Source organism: Theropithecus gelada, chromosome 12 (assembly GCF_003255815.1).
Source record: "Theropithecus gelada isolate Dixy chromosome 12, Tgel_1.0, whole genome shotgun sequence".
NCBI classification, from domain to species: Eukaryota; Metazoa; Chordata; class Mammalia; order Primates; family Cercopithecidae; genus Theropithecus; species Theropithecus gelada.
Genome location: NC_037680.1, coordinates 77,161,889 through 77,176,721, shown reverse-complemented (window position 1 = coordinate 77,176,721; position 14,833 = coordinate 77,161,889). Strand labels below are relative to the sequence as shown.

The window sequence follows — 14,833 nt, the reverse complement described above, 5'->3', positions numbered from 1 at the left end:
ATATGTAGTATCTCATTGAATCCACATAAACATCCATGTAAGGTAAGTTTTAATAATTTTTTTCCCATTAGAGCTTTGCTTTTTATATCCCATTGTTTCCTTCCAGTTTATTTGTTGTTTTTTTCCCATGAAAATTTGTGGTTGAGAAGCTCTTTCATTCCCGTTGGAAAAGTCCATTCTCACACTGCTAATAAAGACATATCCAAGACTGGGTAATTTATAGAGGAAAAAGGTTTAATTGACTCACAGTTCAGCATGGCTGGGGAGGCCTGAGGAAACTTACAATTATGGCAGAAGGGGAGCAAGTATGTCCTTCTTCATGTGGCGGCAGCAAGGAGTAGTGCAGAGTGAAGCGGGGGTGGGAAAAGCCCCTTACAAAACCATCAGATCTTGTGAAAACTCACTCATTGTCATGAGAACAGCATGGAGGTAACCACCCCTGGATTCAATTACCTCTCACTGGGTCCTCCCATGACATGTGGGGATTATGGGAACTACAACTCAAGATGAGATTTGGGTGGGGACACAGCCAAACCATGTCAAAAGATTATGGAAATCTAGGTTGACAGTAATTTTATCTTAGCCTTTCGAATACATTACTCCATTGTTTTCTGGCATCTGGATTGTTAAAATGGTCTAGTGTCATTCTTTTGTTAGTAATCTGTCTTTTGACACTGGTGGCTTTTTAATATTTTGTCTTTTATCTGTCACCTTAACGTGTCCACATGTTGATTTATTTTTATATATCCTCCTCAGCACTTGTTATAGACTTTACATTTTGTATTTCTTTCAGTTCTAGAAAATTCTCAGCTAACATCTTTCTGCTATTCCCTGTATTTTCTACTTCTGAAACTCCCGTTAGACATGCCAGGGCATTTTGGTTTGTCCTTCATGTCTCCAATTTCTATTTCATATTTTTAATCGTTTTATCTCTCTGGGCTGTATTCTCAGTGAATTCCTCCACATAATTTTTAAATTCACAAATTCTGTTTTTGACTAGGTATTGTCTCAAGTTTTTTTAAATTTAATGACAATGTTTTTCATTATCAGGGTATTTGGCTCTTTTCACAGGTACATATTCTTGATTCATAGTCACCAACTTTTTCATAGTCTCCCATTTTAAAAAATAGGTACATTTCTTTGAGGATCTTACACATATTTATCTTAAAATCATTTCAGTTTGCTCTAGTCATCCCTTGATAATAAGTTATCTTATTTATTGTATTTCACGGCATTAGGCTTTTTTTTTTTTTTTTTTTTTTTTTTGCATGCTTTTAAAATTTCAGTCTACAAGCTCATCCTGAGGAGAGTTTCTTTTATTTTTTCTCCTCTATCCCTTATCGATTTTATGGTTGCTCTCATCTGGTTTTGTGGTTTAGAATCAGACCCTCTGTCAGCAGCTCTGGCCTCTTTTCCCATGGGGAGATTGCTTTTGGTTGGACCATTTCCTAGTTTCCTGACAACCATTGTAGCTTTCCTCAGAGTCAGGAATGAACAGCGATGGTTTGGCTCTGTGTCCCCACCCAAATCTCGTGCTGAATTGTAATCCCCACATGTTGAAGGATGGTCCTGGTGGGAGGTGATTGGGTCATGGGGACAGACTTCTTCCTTGCTGTTTTTGTGACAGTGAGGGAGTTCTCCTGAGATCTAGTTGTTTAAAAGTGTGTGGCACTTCCCTCTTTGCTTTCTCTCTTCTGCCACCATGTGAAGATATGCTTGCTTCCTCTGCCTTCAGCCATGATTGTAAGTTTTCTGCGGCCTCCCCAGCCACGCTTCCTGTACAGCCTGCAGAACTGTGAGCTAATTAAACCTCTTTTCTTTATGAATTACGCAGTCTCAGGTCGTTCTGTATAGCAATGTGAGCCTGGACTAATACAAACAGGAAAGCTCAGCCTCAGTCCCTGTTTCTCACAGAGAGTAAAGCTCTGTTCTCCATTGTGATGAGGGTGGATTTCAGTCCCTGTTTCCCTGAAAGAGTTGAATTCTTGGTTGCTTTTGCCTGTTTCCCATCCTGGAGTCTGGTGCACCTAAAGCTTCAGTCCCCAATATCTATGAACTCCCACCCTACAGTTGAGGAAACGAAGGCTCAGGGGGCATATGTTATTATCCTAAGGTTGCCCAGCTAAGGCATGGCTGATTGACACATGTAGGCCTGTCTAATGCATGCAAAGTGCACATTTCTAACTGCTCAGGTGTGGCAGGCTGTCACCAAGAGTACCTTAGGAGCAGGGGCCATGTCATGCCGGACTTCACAGCCTGGGAGAAGGTGTCACCAGTACTCGGTATACAGATGCTGCAGTGATTTGAACTATAAGGAATTTGGGTCAAGTTCCAGTTTCCATTAAGACATTGTCTTGTCAGTAGGCTTCATTTGCTCAGGTCCAGACTTATGTGCCCCTGTTTCGAGGCACAGCTGTCATGTGTTTTCCAGGGGCTTTTCAAGTAACTAAGTCTGTTGCCAGAAGATATTAGAATAAAAGATGTGTGGCTTTCTCTCTGGCTATGACAGAATAATAAGGACAGTTCACCACACATGGACTAGTGTGTGGTAACTTATCTTTATTGTGCCTTAGTATACGTGGATGAACCAAATGCTGATTTGTCATTTGAAGGGGCTTATTTAAAAACCTGGGGCCGGGCGCGGTGGCTCAAGCCTGTAATCCCAGCACTTTGGGAGGCCGAGACGGGTGGATCACGAGGTCAGGAGATCAAGACCATCCTGGCGAACACGGTGAAACCCCGTCTCTACTAAAAAATACAAAAAACTAGCCGGGCGAGATGGCGGGCGCCTGTAGTCCCAGCTACTCGGGAGGCTGAGGCAGGAGAATGGCGTGAACCCGGGAGGCGGAGCTTGCAGTGAGCTGAGATCTGGCCACTGCACTCCAGCCTGGGCGGCAGAGCGAGACTCCCTCTCAAAAAAAAAAAAAAAAAAAAAAAAACCTGGAACTACTGTGACATAGTGAACAGAGTATGGAATTTAGAGTCTGTTTTTGAGTCTTTGCTACACCATTTACTAACTGTAATTTGATTGGGGAATTTAACGTCTCTGAGCCTCCGTCTTCTCATCTGTAAAATGGGCATATCAATATTAATACCTAGCTCATGGAGTTGTTATGGAGATTAATGAGGTAATATACTGGAAAAGGTTTTACTAATTGCAAAGGGGTATACAAATGCTAGTGGTATGCAAAAGCAAATCTGTGGTATACAACTATGACAATAGCATGATATTGACAGCACTACAAATTAAGCTAAAATTTTACTAATTCAACAACTGTTTACTGAGCACCTATTATGTGCCAGGCACTGGGCCAGGCTCTGGAAAAATAAAACTGAGTGAAATGCAATTCCAATTACTCAAGGCAGAAATGAGCATTGCTCTTTCCTTTTTACTTCCTCACCATTCCCTCAGCAAGTGCCATCAATCCATCAACTTTCCATCTGAAGTAAGTTTGGAACCTGTCCCCTCCTTTCCATCCCTACTAGTACTCCCTAAGTTCACGTCCTCATCCTCTCTGGCTTAGATTATTGCAACACCCTCCCAAAGGGTCTCCCCACTTCCTAGTTCTGCATTAGTCCTGCCTTTTCCTCAAATCAATCCTCTATGCACCCACTAGACTGAACTATCTAAATTCCAGACTCAACCATGACTTCCTTCTGTTGAAAACCCTCCATTGGATCCTCACCCCTAAAAGACAGATACCAAATGTGTCAGTGGGTGGGAACATGGCCTCTGTGGTCCCTGACTAACTCCTGGCTTCATTTCCCAGAATCCCTTGCTTTGTGCTTTCTACAAGGTGGCCCCATGTTCCCCAGACACAGCGAGTAGGTGTTGCTATTTCTCTGTATAATAACTCCCCATCTGCCACCTCGCCTGCCTTTTTCTATGAGCATGACTTGTCTTCTAGATCTCTACTCCAGAAGCTTTCCCCAACCACCTTTCTGCCTCTTCCCCCTGCTCAGGTTGCATTAGGAAAAATGCCTAATAGTAGCATTATTGACTCAAATGGTATGCACAATGTGAAGTGTAATACATATTTTGAGAAAGGTTAAACCACTGAAATAAATTATGGCTAACACTGTAACAGACTACTCATTTTTCTACATGCTTGCTGACACCAAAATGACTATTTATTATTTGCCTATGTGATAGGCCAAAAAAAAAAAAAAAAAAAACAAAAAACCAAAACTATGCCTCAGCATTTTTACTAAAAATTTACCATAGCAGGGATATGGTATTTGCCACTTACCTTGTGAGTGCCTGTCATATCATCAATTTCAACTTCAGAACAGGTGGCTCTAAAACCACAATGAGGGTAGATGTCACCTTCTCCCTTCTCTCAGTCTATGTGAACTTTAGAGCCCCTGATAAGACAGAATAGACTGTGGTTAGATTGTAGGACTGGAAATGGAGCTTCAGCTAAGAATATGGAAATCAGGTAAGTTAAACTGGCTTCAAAGAGTTAAAATATGCCACAAACGTAGAATGTTATGCTCCTCAATGTTTCACCAAGTACTTAGAGCAGGGGAGACATGAGCCCACCATGAGGAGAATAATCTGCTTCATTTCAACAAAGGAAGATATACTTTTAACTTTAAAAAGCCTAAAAATTTTAAAAACTCTACTCCACAATATATCTTTGTTTTCAAAAATATTGAGCAGCATTTTAAATGACTATGGTTGAGAAAAGAAAGAAAACCCAAAATACTTTTCTTTTTTAAACCATCTTGTTGGTTGGTGGGCTAGTTGCTGTGGCAATGAGGATGTATTTTGCCAGAAGTGAGGCTAAAATGAATTCAAATGACACAGTTTATGAGACCAAGCACACAGATGGTGGCCATTCCTCCTCTTTGACTTATTGCTGAGACATTTTGAAAGCCCAGACTCACATACACTTGTGATACAACTGCATTATCTTATAAGCTATGTTGGGCAGTCACGGAGTTGATAGGTCCAGATCCTGCTGAAGAGCTGTAATATTTCAATATATCCAGGAGGATTTTATTGGAAAGTTCCAATAAAATATTTTTCAGCTAAGGAGAAAAAAAACCTTCAGTGAAGGACTTCTTTTCATGACGTGGTTCTTTATTTCAACAATAACACAGACATAGAGGTCCTATGATCAACTCTCTCCACTCAACTTTGAAGTATCATTTCCTTTGTAGTAGTCTTTCCATCTGAGATCAAAGCATTTACAACTGTGCCTTGCAAGAAAAGACCCTGCTAAAGAAGCCCTCTTTTAAAAATCTGTGATTAATAATTACAACATAACATAATAATGCGTAACGTAAAATTACTACTTTATTATAACATGTATAACAAAATTACTACTTTATATAACACAAAATTACTATTTTATATATAATAATATATAACATAAAATTACTACTTTAAGCATTTTATATGTAACATAAAATTACACTTTAAGCATTTTTAAGTGTAGCACTTTGTGCCATTAAGTGTATTTACTCTGTCGTGCAACCATCACCACCATCCATCTCCAGAACTTGTTCATCTTCCCCAGCTGAAATGCTGTCCCCATTAAACACTAACTTCTCGTTCCCCTCTCCTGGCTCCTATCAACCACTATTCTACTTTCTGTCTCTATGAATTTGGTGCCTCAGATAAGTGGAATCACCCAATATGTATCCTTTTGCGACTGGCTTTAATAAGCCTGCTTTTGAAAGCCACTCTTCAAAATGTGAAATCATTCACTTTATCTGGGTTTTGTATCTTTGTGTGTCTGTTCCAATGTGCACGGTTGTGTTCTCTGTCTCTCTCTCTCTCTCTCATTTCTCTCCACCCCCACTTCCTCCTCCGTGAAAAAAAAAATTAAAAATTCAATCTTGAGTCTGAAACACATTTTTTTTTGGGCAAACAAACATTAATGTAGTCAAAAAAGTCTCAGTTCTTTTTCCATTTTATAACAAATGGGCAGATATCCAAACCATTGTTTTTACAGCATGGAGAAACATTGTGTCATTTAGCACAGGGAAAAGTAAACTCTCTGGGGCTAGGTATCTCTTGGTGAACGGTGCAGCCTCAGCTGGTGCATTTGTGAGGTGGAGTGTCTTAATGAAGGCCACTGCTCAGGCAGTTCTGTGTCTGGTGCTTGGCTCCAGCCATGCATGTGAACTGCACATATTTAATATATCAACACCATGTTCAACACAAAGCTCACAAGTCATGAAACGTGACATTCTCTTTACCACTCTCAAGCCCTTTGCCAATTAGAACATATTCACAGACATCATCATCACATAGTAGTTAGTGGCCAGATCTGTCAAATTTGTGCTTTTAATTAGTTGCAGTACAAACAATCCGGTTAACTGCTGTTTTGAGCTGCTCTTCAAGGATATCTTTTGGTAACTCTACTGATGTTATGAAAAGGTATCATTTGATGCTGTCATTTGATAAGATCAGCTCTCTTTTTAATCTCTTGTCCTATTTGGGGGCACATTTTTACAATAGTAAATCACCCCAATTTTCCCTTTTATGTGATTTTTCACCTTCTTACATGATTTCGAAATTAATCCTTACCTTTGAGTAACTTTCTTTATTTTGCTACTCCTGGTCAAAGTTTTCATTAGTTGCAAAAATCTCAGCAAGTTTTGTTCCTCAAAATTATATAACTTGATCCGTCTGGACAAAGTTGCTGATATTAAATAACTGATGCTGGCATTGGAGAAATGACTGCCATTTCCAACATGGTCATCTAAATGAATGAGACTTTCTTCTTTTTCCTATAAACTCTCCATTCTTCTCTTTATTCCACAAATACTCCAACTCCTTGTCTTCCTACACTGCCATTCACCCTATGATGTTAGTATTTTACACATGCACACATGTATATATATTCTATGATGTTAGTGTTATCATGGATAATACAGGTTATAATATTTTCTGAGTATGACAACTCCTCTTTTACCATTTGTCTTGTAGTGAAATTGGTTTTGACATATACGTGTTAAAAGTTGCACAGTATTTTTCAGAAGTATCTGTCAGAAAGTGACTATGTTAACACATTAAGCAGAAGAGGAGTTTGTGAAGTCTTGTGAGCTTGGGAGAAAAACAGAAAGAGAGGTAAATGCTGGCAGTGGGCTGGGAACCCCTGCCAAATCTGGGTATTTCCCAGCTCGGCTGACAGTAAGACGGATATGTGAGTTTGGCTTGCATAACTGCACTAAGGAGTCAGTTTATTGATGTTCCCTTTTGAATTCTATGTTTGTTAGGGCAACTTCTGGTTCTGGTCTGGTTTCCTGTGTAGACCTGCCTGCAGGGGAATGTGACCACCATGTAGACTCTGAACATTCTGTTCCCTCTACAGTTGTTATGATTCTGCAACTAAGGAGAACGAAGAAGTGGGGAGGGCTCTGGTGATATTTTGGCTTCACATCTAAGTTGACTTTCAGAGAGAAAGCAAAATGGGCCACAGGTCAACAGTAGAGTGAATTCCAGAAATAGAATGCTGTGAGGACTTTAAAAAGCAAAGATCAGGAGGCAGTCTCCTACTGATGGTATCTCAGGATGCTTTCTAGGGGCCTTTTAGAAACGTTTAAGTTTGGAGAAATACAGCAAAATAAAATAGGTCCAAAGAAGAATCATAAAAATGATTACATGATGGGAACCCTGTTCTTAGAAAAAAAGAGCAAAAATTTATGACCAGATTTGACCAGTGGGAGCCCCTTCCGTCCACCTCGGTGGCCTTTTGACATGTCCCCATTATTCTGTGAATACTTCCTTGAGTTCTGGCGCAATTAAATATTTCAGGTTCAGTTTTTACTTTCCCTGCCCTAGTCCTGGAATCAGCTGTTAGGATTGGAGCATAAAATTAATTGTATTAAGTAAATAACAATAGCAACAAATTATCAACCATTGAATAAAACAGGAAACCATAAGCCCACGCTTTTGTATAAAATAAACAGAAGCCGGGCGCGATGGCTCACTCCTGTAATCCCAGCACTTTGGGAGACCGAGGCGGGCAGATCACGAGGTCATGAGATCGAGACCATCCTGGTCAACATGGTGAAACCCTGTCTCTGCTAAAAATACAAAAATTAGCTGGGTGTGGTGGCGGGCACCTGTACAGTCCCAGCTACTCAGGAGGCTGAGGCAGGAGAATTGCTTGAATCTGGGAGGTGGAAGTTGCAGTGAACTGAGATTGCACCACTGCACTCCAGTCTGAGCAACAGAGCAAGACTCTGTCTCAAATAATAATAATAATAATAAAAATAAATAAATAAACAGAAAGTTTAATGAGGAACAATATATTGACGTAGTTTCAAAGTATCTCCCCACAGAATATTTATTAACTACAGAAGGAGAAAAACCACCTCACTGTGGAGAGTCTTGGTAGATGCCATCTTAACCAAGTGTGACACGTCGAAGTCATGTGTTGCCTGGCAGGATGCCATGAGGGGAACACAGAGTCACTTTTGTAATATTCTGACAAAGACGCATAACCTTGATCTAACCACAACAAAACAATAGACAAACTCAAAATGGGAGACATTGGACAAGATAAGTGGCCAAAATCTTCCAAAGTGTCAAAGTCATGGATGTCAAAGAGAGAGAGGGAAGACCTGATCCCTGCTCCAGGACACCTCAGAGACAGGACAACTCAATGAAAAGTGAGATTCTGTATTGAATATCTTGCTATAAAATACTTGATTGGGACAACTGGCGAATCTTGAACGGAGTCTGATAATGAGATAGTAGTTGTGTACCAGTGTTAATTTCTGGATTCTGATGGGTATATTGTAGAGCGTGTAGGACTAAACTCTTAAGTGTTCAGGGCTGATGGGGCATTAGGTCAGCAATTTACTCTCAAACGATTCAGGGGAAATAAAATTCTTTGTAGTGTACATGCAACTTTTCTGTAAACTTGTTTCAAAAGCTAAAAACGAGTTAAAATCAATTCTGGTGAAGAGAAGATTGAGAACTGGCTAAATAATGTTCTTCAGGTATGACAAGTGTTGTTATAAGGAAGGTCTTTTTCATCTGCTGGGAAACTTAAGAGATTCATGTGAGACATATGTATTTAATTCAATTTCACTTATTTCCTAAACAAGCTTTACACGAGTCGATTTATAGAAAGCATTCACATTAGATACAAATACAATAGTCAAATCATTAAAATAAGTGTAAAAGATGAGAGTCAAGAAATGAGATGAAATGAATAAGAGAGTAGGAATTTATATATGATAAAAACTGGCCAGGTACGGTGGCTCATGCCTGTAATCCTAACATTTTGGGAGGCCGAGGTGGGCAGATTACCTGAGCTCAGAAGTTTGAGACCAACCTGGGCAACACGGTGAAACCCTGTCTCTACTAAAATACAAAAGAAATTAGACGGGGGTGGCAGCATGCACCTGTAGTCCCAGCTACTCGGGAGGCTGAGGCAGGAGAATTGTTTGAACCTAGGAGCCAGAGGTTGCAGTGAGACAAGATCATGCCACTGCACTCCAGCCTGGGTGACAGAGCAAGACTCTGTCTCTACAAACAACAAGAGCGACAACAAAACATAACTAAATGAAGCATAAAATTTAACTTTGAGTTTCCTGGTTGCCAAGGCAAAGATATAAAAAGTTACCAAGTGCTTATATTACAATAAGCCCTGGTTGGGTCCCAAGACTAGCCACCAAGCCTCTGTTGCATCTGAGTCTCTTTCTCCCTCACTGTCCATCCCTTGTCATCTGCCATAGCCTCTCAAGCTCACAGTTCTTTGTCTCTGTTGCTGGCGGCCTGGCTTTTTCTGCCAGCTGCTTGTCTCTGGTGGCATTCTATACTTATGTGCCAGGATAGCTTTCCATTTTTGCCTATTGCTGTGAGGAAATTTCACTTTTCTCAGTAAAAATAAAGTTCAGAACCTCAGGGTTGGCATTGGGTGGTCCTTATGGCCTTGGCTTTCACCCAAGACTCACTTCCTTTGGGGTCTATGTCTGATCCTACCATTGACACATTGGCCTAATGGGGCACTGTTTCTCTCTTTTTTTCTTATACTAGATGCAGGACTCTTGGGTTGATTCTCCATAGACCAACTGATCAGAGTTAGAATGTTCATATAAGACTTGGATAAATGAAAGGAGGAAACAAAAGAACAAGAGAAAGAGACAATTTCATTGATCTTTACAACTCAACTTACTTCTCTTCAATTGTTGAACCAATACATGGGTTCTTCCTGGTTTCTGGTCTACCTCCTCATGATGGTGACTATTATTTATACCCACTGGCCAGGGGTGCCTGTAACTACCATGGTTGACCTGTGAGACCAACAGAAGCTGAGCTCCCTCAGTTCTAGTTTCTTAAATTCACGTCTTTCGTCTGGGTTACTGACACTGGGCATGACCTCCCCATTCAAGAAGATCCAACCTACCTTCAGATGTGAGCTTTGTATTTACAGATGCCACCAGGATACCAGACAACCCTCCCAATAAGCCTAGGAGATGTGCCCATGTATGCTCAATATGGTAAAAGCATGGTTAGTTTCTTATTGCTTCCAGCGAGATCTTCCTGTTGCTTGTTTGGACAAATTCTCATGTCTGATGGGGTACCTTGCTCAACTTCCCATGCTATTTTTATGGGGTTGTTTTGGTCATCACAGCTTTTATAACCAATCTCCCATTAGACAAGAGAAGAGAGTCACAAGAGGCAGGATATAAGGCAAGATTTCTGGAGAGCAGGAAATATTAGAAAGCCCAAAGTGCTGCATCCTATTAGACACTAAGACTGAAAGGTGTAAGCACTAAATCCATACTGGGAAGCACTAAAAGCTTTGCAAAAATCCCTCTATCTTTATCTGTCCTCACTATTCACAGGATCATTTAATATCAAACCTATAAAACTGTGGCAGGTTTATGTGTACTAAGGCATCGCAGGAAGGAAATTATGGGACTCATCTCAAAATTATCTACCTTCCTGTTCTGATAATATAGCATTTCTCTTTCTAATGAAAACCTTTCAATAAAAAAGAAATAAAATAAATAATAATAGACTTAATATTAAAAATATAAACAACTGAGCACATCTTTTCAAAGTTCCTTTTCCATTCTAAAAGGGAATAATTATAGGACAGTATTAGATACCTCTTACCTAAAATATCCAGTGGCAGAGAGACTAATGCTTTGAGCAAACGCTTCATTAACCTGCAAAAAAGAATATGATGAAAGGAAAAATACACAACTGGACAAAAACAAAACATGGGAAAATAATGGCTTTCTAGATGTCATAATTTTCCTTATTGTTGGGAATGTTATTTTACTGAGTGAACAAGCAGAGTGCCCAAGTGGGTTCTCTGCACAGAATGATTGCTAAGGATGCCCAGGATGATTGCTAAGTCACTGCTTTGGTGGATCTATTTAAAGAGCAAGGGAAGAAGTGATGAAGGTAAACACCTGTGGTGGAAGTTTAAATTCAGGGTCCCCAAACAAAGTCTAGCCGAGGATCTCCATCCTCCTGTCTCCATATATGGGGAACCAGTCTAGGTGGAGCGTCAGCTTGGTTGGAATATGTATGTATTTTTAAGTTTCAGAGAAACTAAGAGATAAAGGAGGTAAGTTCGGTAATCCCTCAAGTTACTGCCACCACATCCCATCCATCGCCGCTCCCTGAGGGCTTCCCACAAAACTTCAAAATCACCTGGAGACTTTCTAACAGCACTAATTAAATACTCAGGGCCTTGCAGAACTTCTGCTGCCTCAATTTTTAAAAATCTGGGTCACGTTTTAAAATGAAGTCTTTATTCTGAAAGAAGAACAAGAACTACCACCCAAAGACTATCCAGTTTTCCCTATAAATGTTTGAAATGCAGGTGTGAAAAATAGCAAGCATTTGTAGCTTTAGCTGAAGCTGTTTTTCAAAATGTAATCCAATATAACAGCTTTCCCTGCAAGAACTTCCTTTAAATGTATTGCTTTTTTTCCCTGCAAATTTCCAAAGTTGAACTTTAGATGATGTAGGCTCTATCTTCCTTAGCAAATAACCAGACACACACTAAGTGGTATTTAAATATGAATGGCTTTAACACTGTTACTGAGCTATTTCTCCAGATGTGAGTACATATCCAGATGAACCAGAGATTTCTGTTTCATAAGATCTGGTTGTAAGGTGAATGATTGATTTATATCTGTCCCTTATGAACTCAGCTTACTAATCTTTAATTGCTGGACCAACGTAAGAATGACTTTCTTCCTTGCTCCTGATCACCTCCTTATGATGGAGATACTATCATTTTATATCCGCCAGTCAGGAGTGCTACTTAAAGCGTGGTTCAGCAGTGCAGGTATTACATGGGAGGTTGACAGAAATGCAGACTCTGAGGCCCCACTCAGACCTACAGAATAAGAATCCGCATTTTAACTGATGTCCAGGTGATCCGCCTGCTCACTGATGACTGGGGAGGAATGCCCCAGGTGGGACAGGACAGGAGGAGGAAGTGGCAGGGATGCAGCATACGTGGGAACAGGTGCTTCCACTCACTGATCCCACAGGAGCTCTGCAGGCTTCAGCCACACCTGGTGCTCACCCACTTCTCCCAGGTGCCACTAGCACTCCATCTGATGATAGGTTCGAAGCATTCCACGAGAGTCTGGCAGGTATTCTGCAGGTGGAAATGGACGGAAGAGTGGCAGAGAATCAAACAGGGAAACCTTTCAAACTCGACTGTGTTTCTCACCCTGTAGCAATCACCATCCTCCCTGCGTCCTGCAGATACCTTCCATTTGGCTTGTCTCCACCTCTGGACAAGCGGCTGACTCTGGTGTTCCCTGTGGAACCAGTGCCAAGCCAGGGCTTTTTCACCCAGGAGGTAAAAGTGGAGGCTAGAGGGAGGACAGATAGAATGCAAGATCCATTTGCCCAGTTCAACCAAAATGGCTCTGTTTTTATTTGTTTTACGTGCTGAGGTTCCATTTAGGATTTGCTGCATATTTACCAAGGCTATGAAAACCCCTGTCCAGGCAGTGAACACAAGAACGCAGGCACAGAGAAAGGCAGCGTGGTGTGTAGAGAAAGGTGAGTTTTAGAGCCAGACATCCCTGTGATTGAATAGCTCTGCTTCTTCTCAGTATGTGGATCACTTATACTCTCCATGCCGTGGGGATCTTGTCCATGACCTGGAGATACCAGAACCAGGTGACCACACAGCCTGCTTTGCCCAGGACAATCCCTGTTTACACTGGTTGTCTTTGTGTTAATGTCAGTGGCTCCCTTTGCTCTCTAAAGTATTTTTGTTTGAATTATATGGGCATTAATACCTACTTTGAAGGGTTGTTTTAAATGCATTCATGTGTGGCATAATGATGTTTTAGTCAACAGTGGACCACATATATGACAGTGGTCCCACAAGATTATAATGGAACTGAAAAATTCCTATTGCCTAGTGACATCATAGCTGTCATAGTGTTGTGGCATAATTACTTTATTTTTAAATTTAACTTTATTTTTTTGAGACAGGGTTTGGCTCTGTTGCCCAGGCTAGAGGTCAGCAGCATGATATCGGCTCACTGAAACCTCCATCTCCTGGGCTCAGGTGATCCTCCTACCTCAGCCTCCCAAGTAGCTGGAACTACAGGTGTATGCCACCATGCCTGGCTAATTTTCATATTTTCTTTTGTAGACACAGGGTTTCCGCATGTTGCTGAGGCTGGTCTTGAACTCCTGGACTCAAGTGATCAGCCTGCGTCAGCCTCCCAGAGTGCTGGGATTACAGGTGTAAGCCACCACACCTGACCTAATTATTTTTAAAAATAAATGTAGTGTAGCCTAAGTGTGCAGTGTTTATAAAGTCTACACTAGTGTGCCAGGTCTTCACATCCACTCACTACTTACTGACCCAGCCAGAGCAACTTTTAGTCCTACAAGCTCCATTCATGGTAAGTGTCTTATACAGGTGTAAACTTTTTTATCTTTTATACCAGATTTTTACTGTACCTTTTCTATGTTTGGATATATCTGGGTACACAAATACTTACCATTATGTTACCATTGCCTACAGCATTCAGTGTAGTAATATGCTGTGCCGGTTTGGGGCCTAGGAACAATAGGCTAGACCATATAGCCTAAGTGTGTAGTAGGCCATATCATCTAGGTTTATGAAAATATACTACTCTGTGATGTCCCCACAATGGCAAAATTGCCTAAAGATGTGTTTTTCAGATCATATCCCTGTCGTTAAGTGAGGCATGACTGTACAGCACTCAGTATTGTCTTCATTACTTTACTCCAGGGGCAGGTACTCATTAAAGCTTTGTGAGAGACTTGCTTGGAACCTGGGTCACTGAGTGACCAGCGTTGAGTGAGTTACTCTTGGCACTGGTCTTCAAGTTCAGCTGACCAAACCAGGGATATCTGCACCTGTCCCCTCTCAAAATGGAATGCCGCACTTGCCCTTCTCCAGATACCAGGATCTTTGGCTCAGTAAGGCTTCTGCCCTCTCCTTCCAAGAGGGCAGCCTGGGGAGATCCCTGTTCTCAAATAAGGAGGTCTGCACTCTAGAGGGGGGACCCCGACCCTATCATGGGTGCCCTTTTCATAGAGTAAGCATGAGAAAGTGGACTTGACTGAGGAATGAACAAGTTGTCTGGCACCAGGAAGTCTGGATTTGGGGTGCAATTAGAACTTACATATATGTGTAATTAATACACGGGAGTTGTCCGGGAATGCTGCCGCTCCTCACTGAACTTTGGAGCCCATGAAAAGTTACAGCTGCTCCAGTCAAGAGTGAGGAGCCACTGGTTCCTTGGGAAGCTGAGTTTTGGGGAAGCCCCTCCCACTTGAGAAGGCAGGTGAAGCCCTCTTCCCAAGTTCCAGTTGGCTTATTACCAGGTAATTCAG

The 14,833-nt window shown here is 41.2% G+C and overlaps 1 long non-coding RNA gene across 1 annotated transcript; it reads right to left on the bottom strand.

The window, feature by feature from the left end:
* Window positions 1-9,529: 9,529 nt before the first annotated feature.
* On the bottom strand, window positions 9,530-14,713 carry LOC112636375. Its single transcript, XR_003122173.1, has 4 exons — window positions 13,972-14,713; window positions 12,455-12,599; window positions 11,093-11,145; window positions 9,530-10,041 (listed from the first exon to the last, which is right to left on the bottom strand). It is a non-coding gene; the product is annotated as an uncharacterized LOC112636375 (long non-coding RNA).
* Window positions 14,714-14,833: the final 120 nt, after the last annotated feature.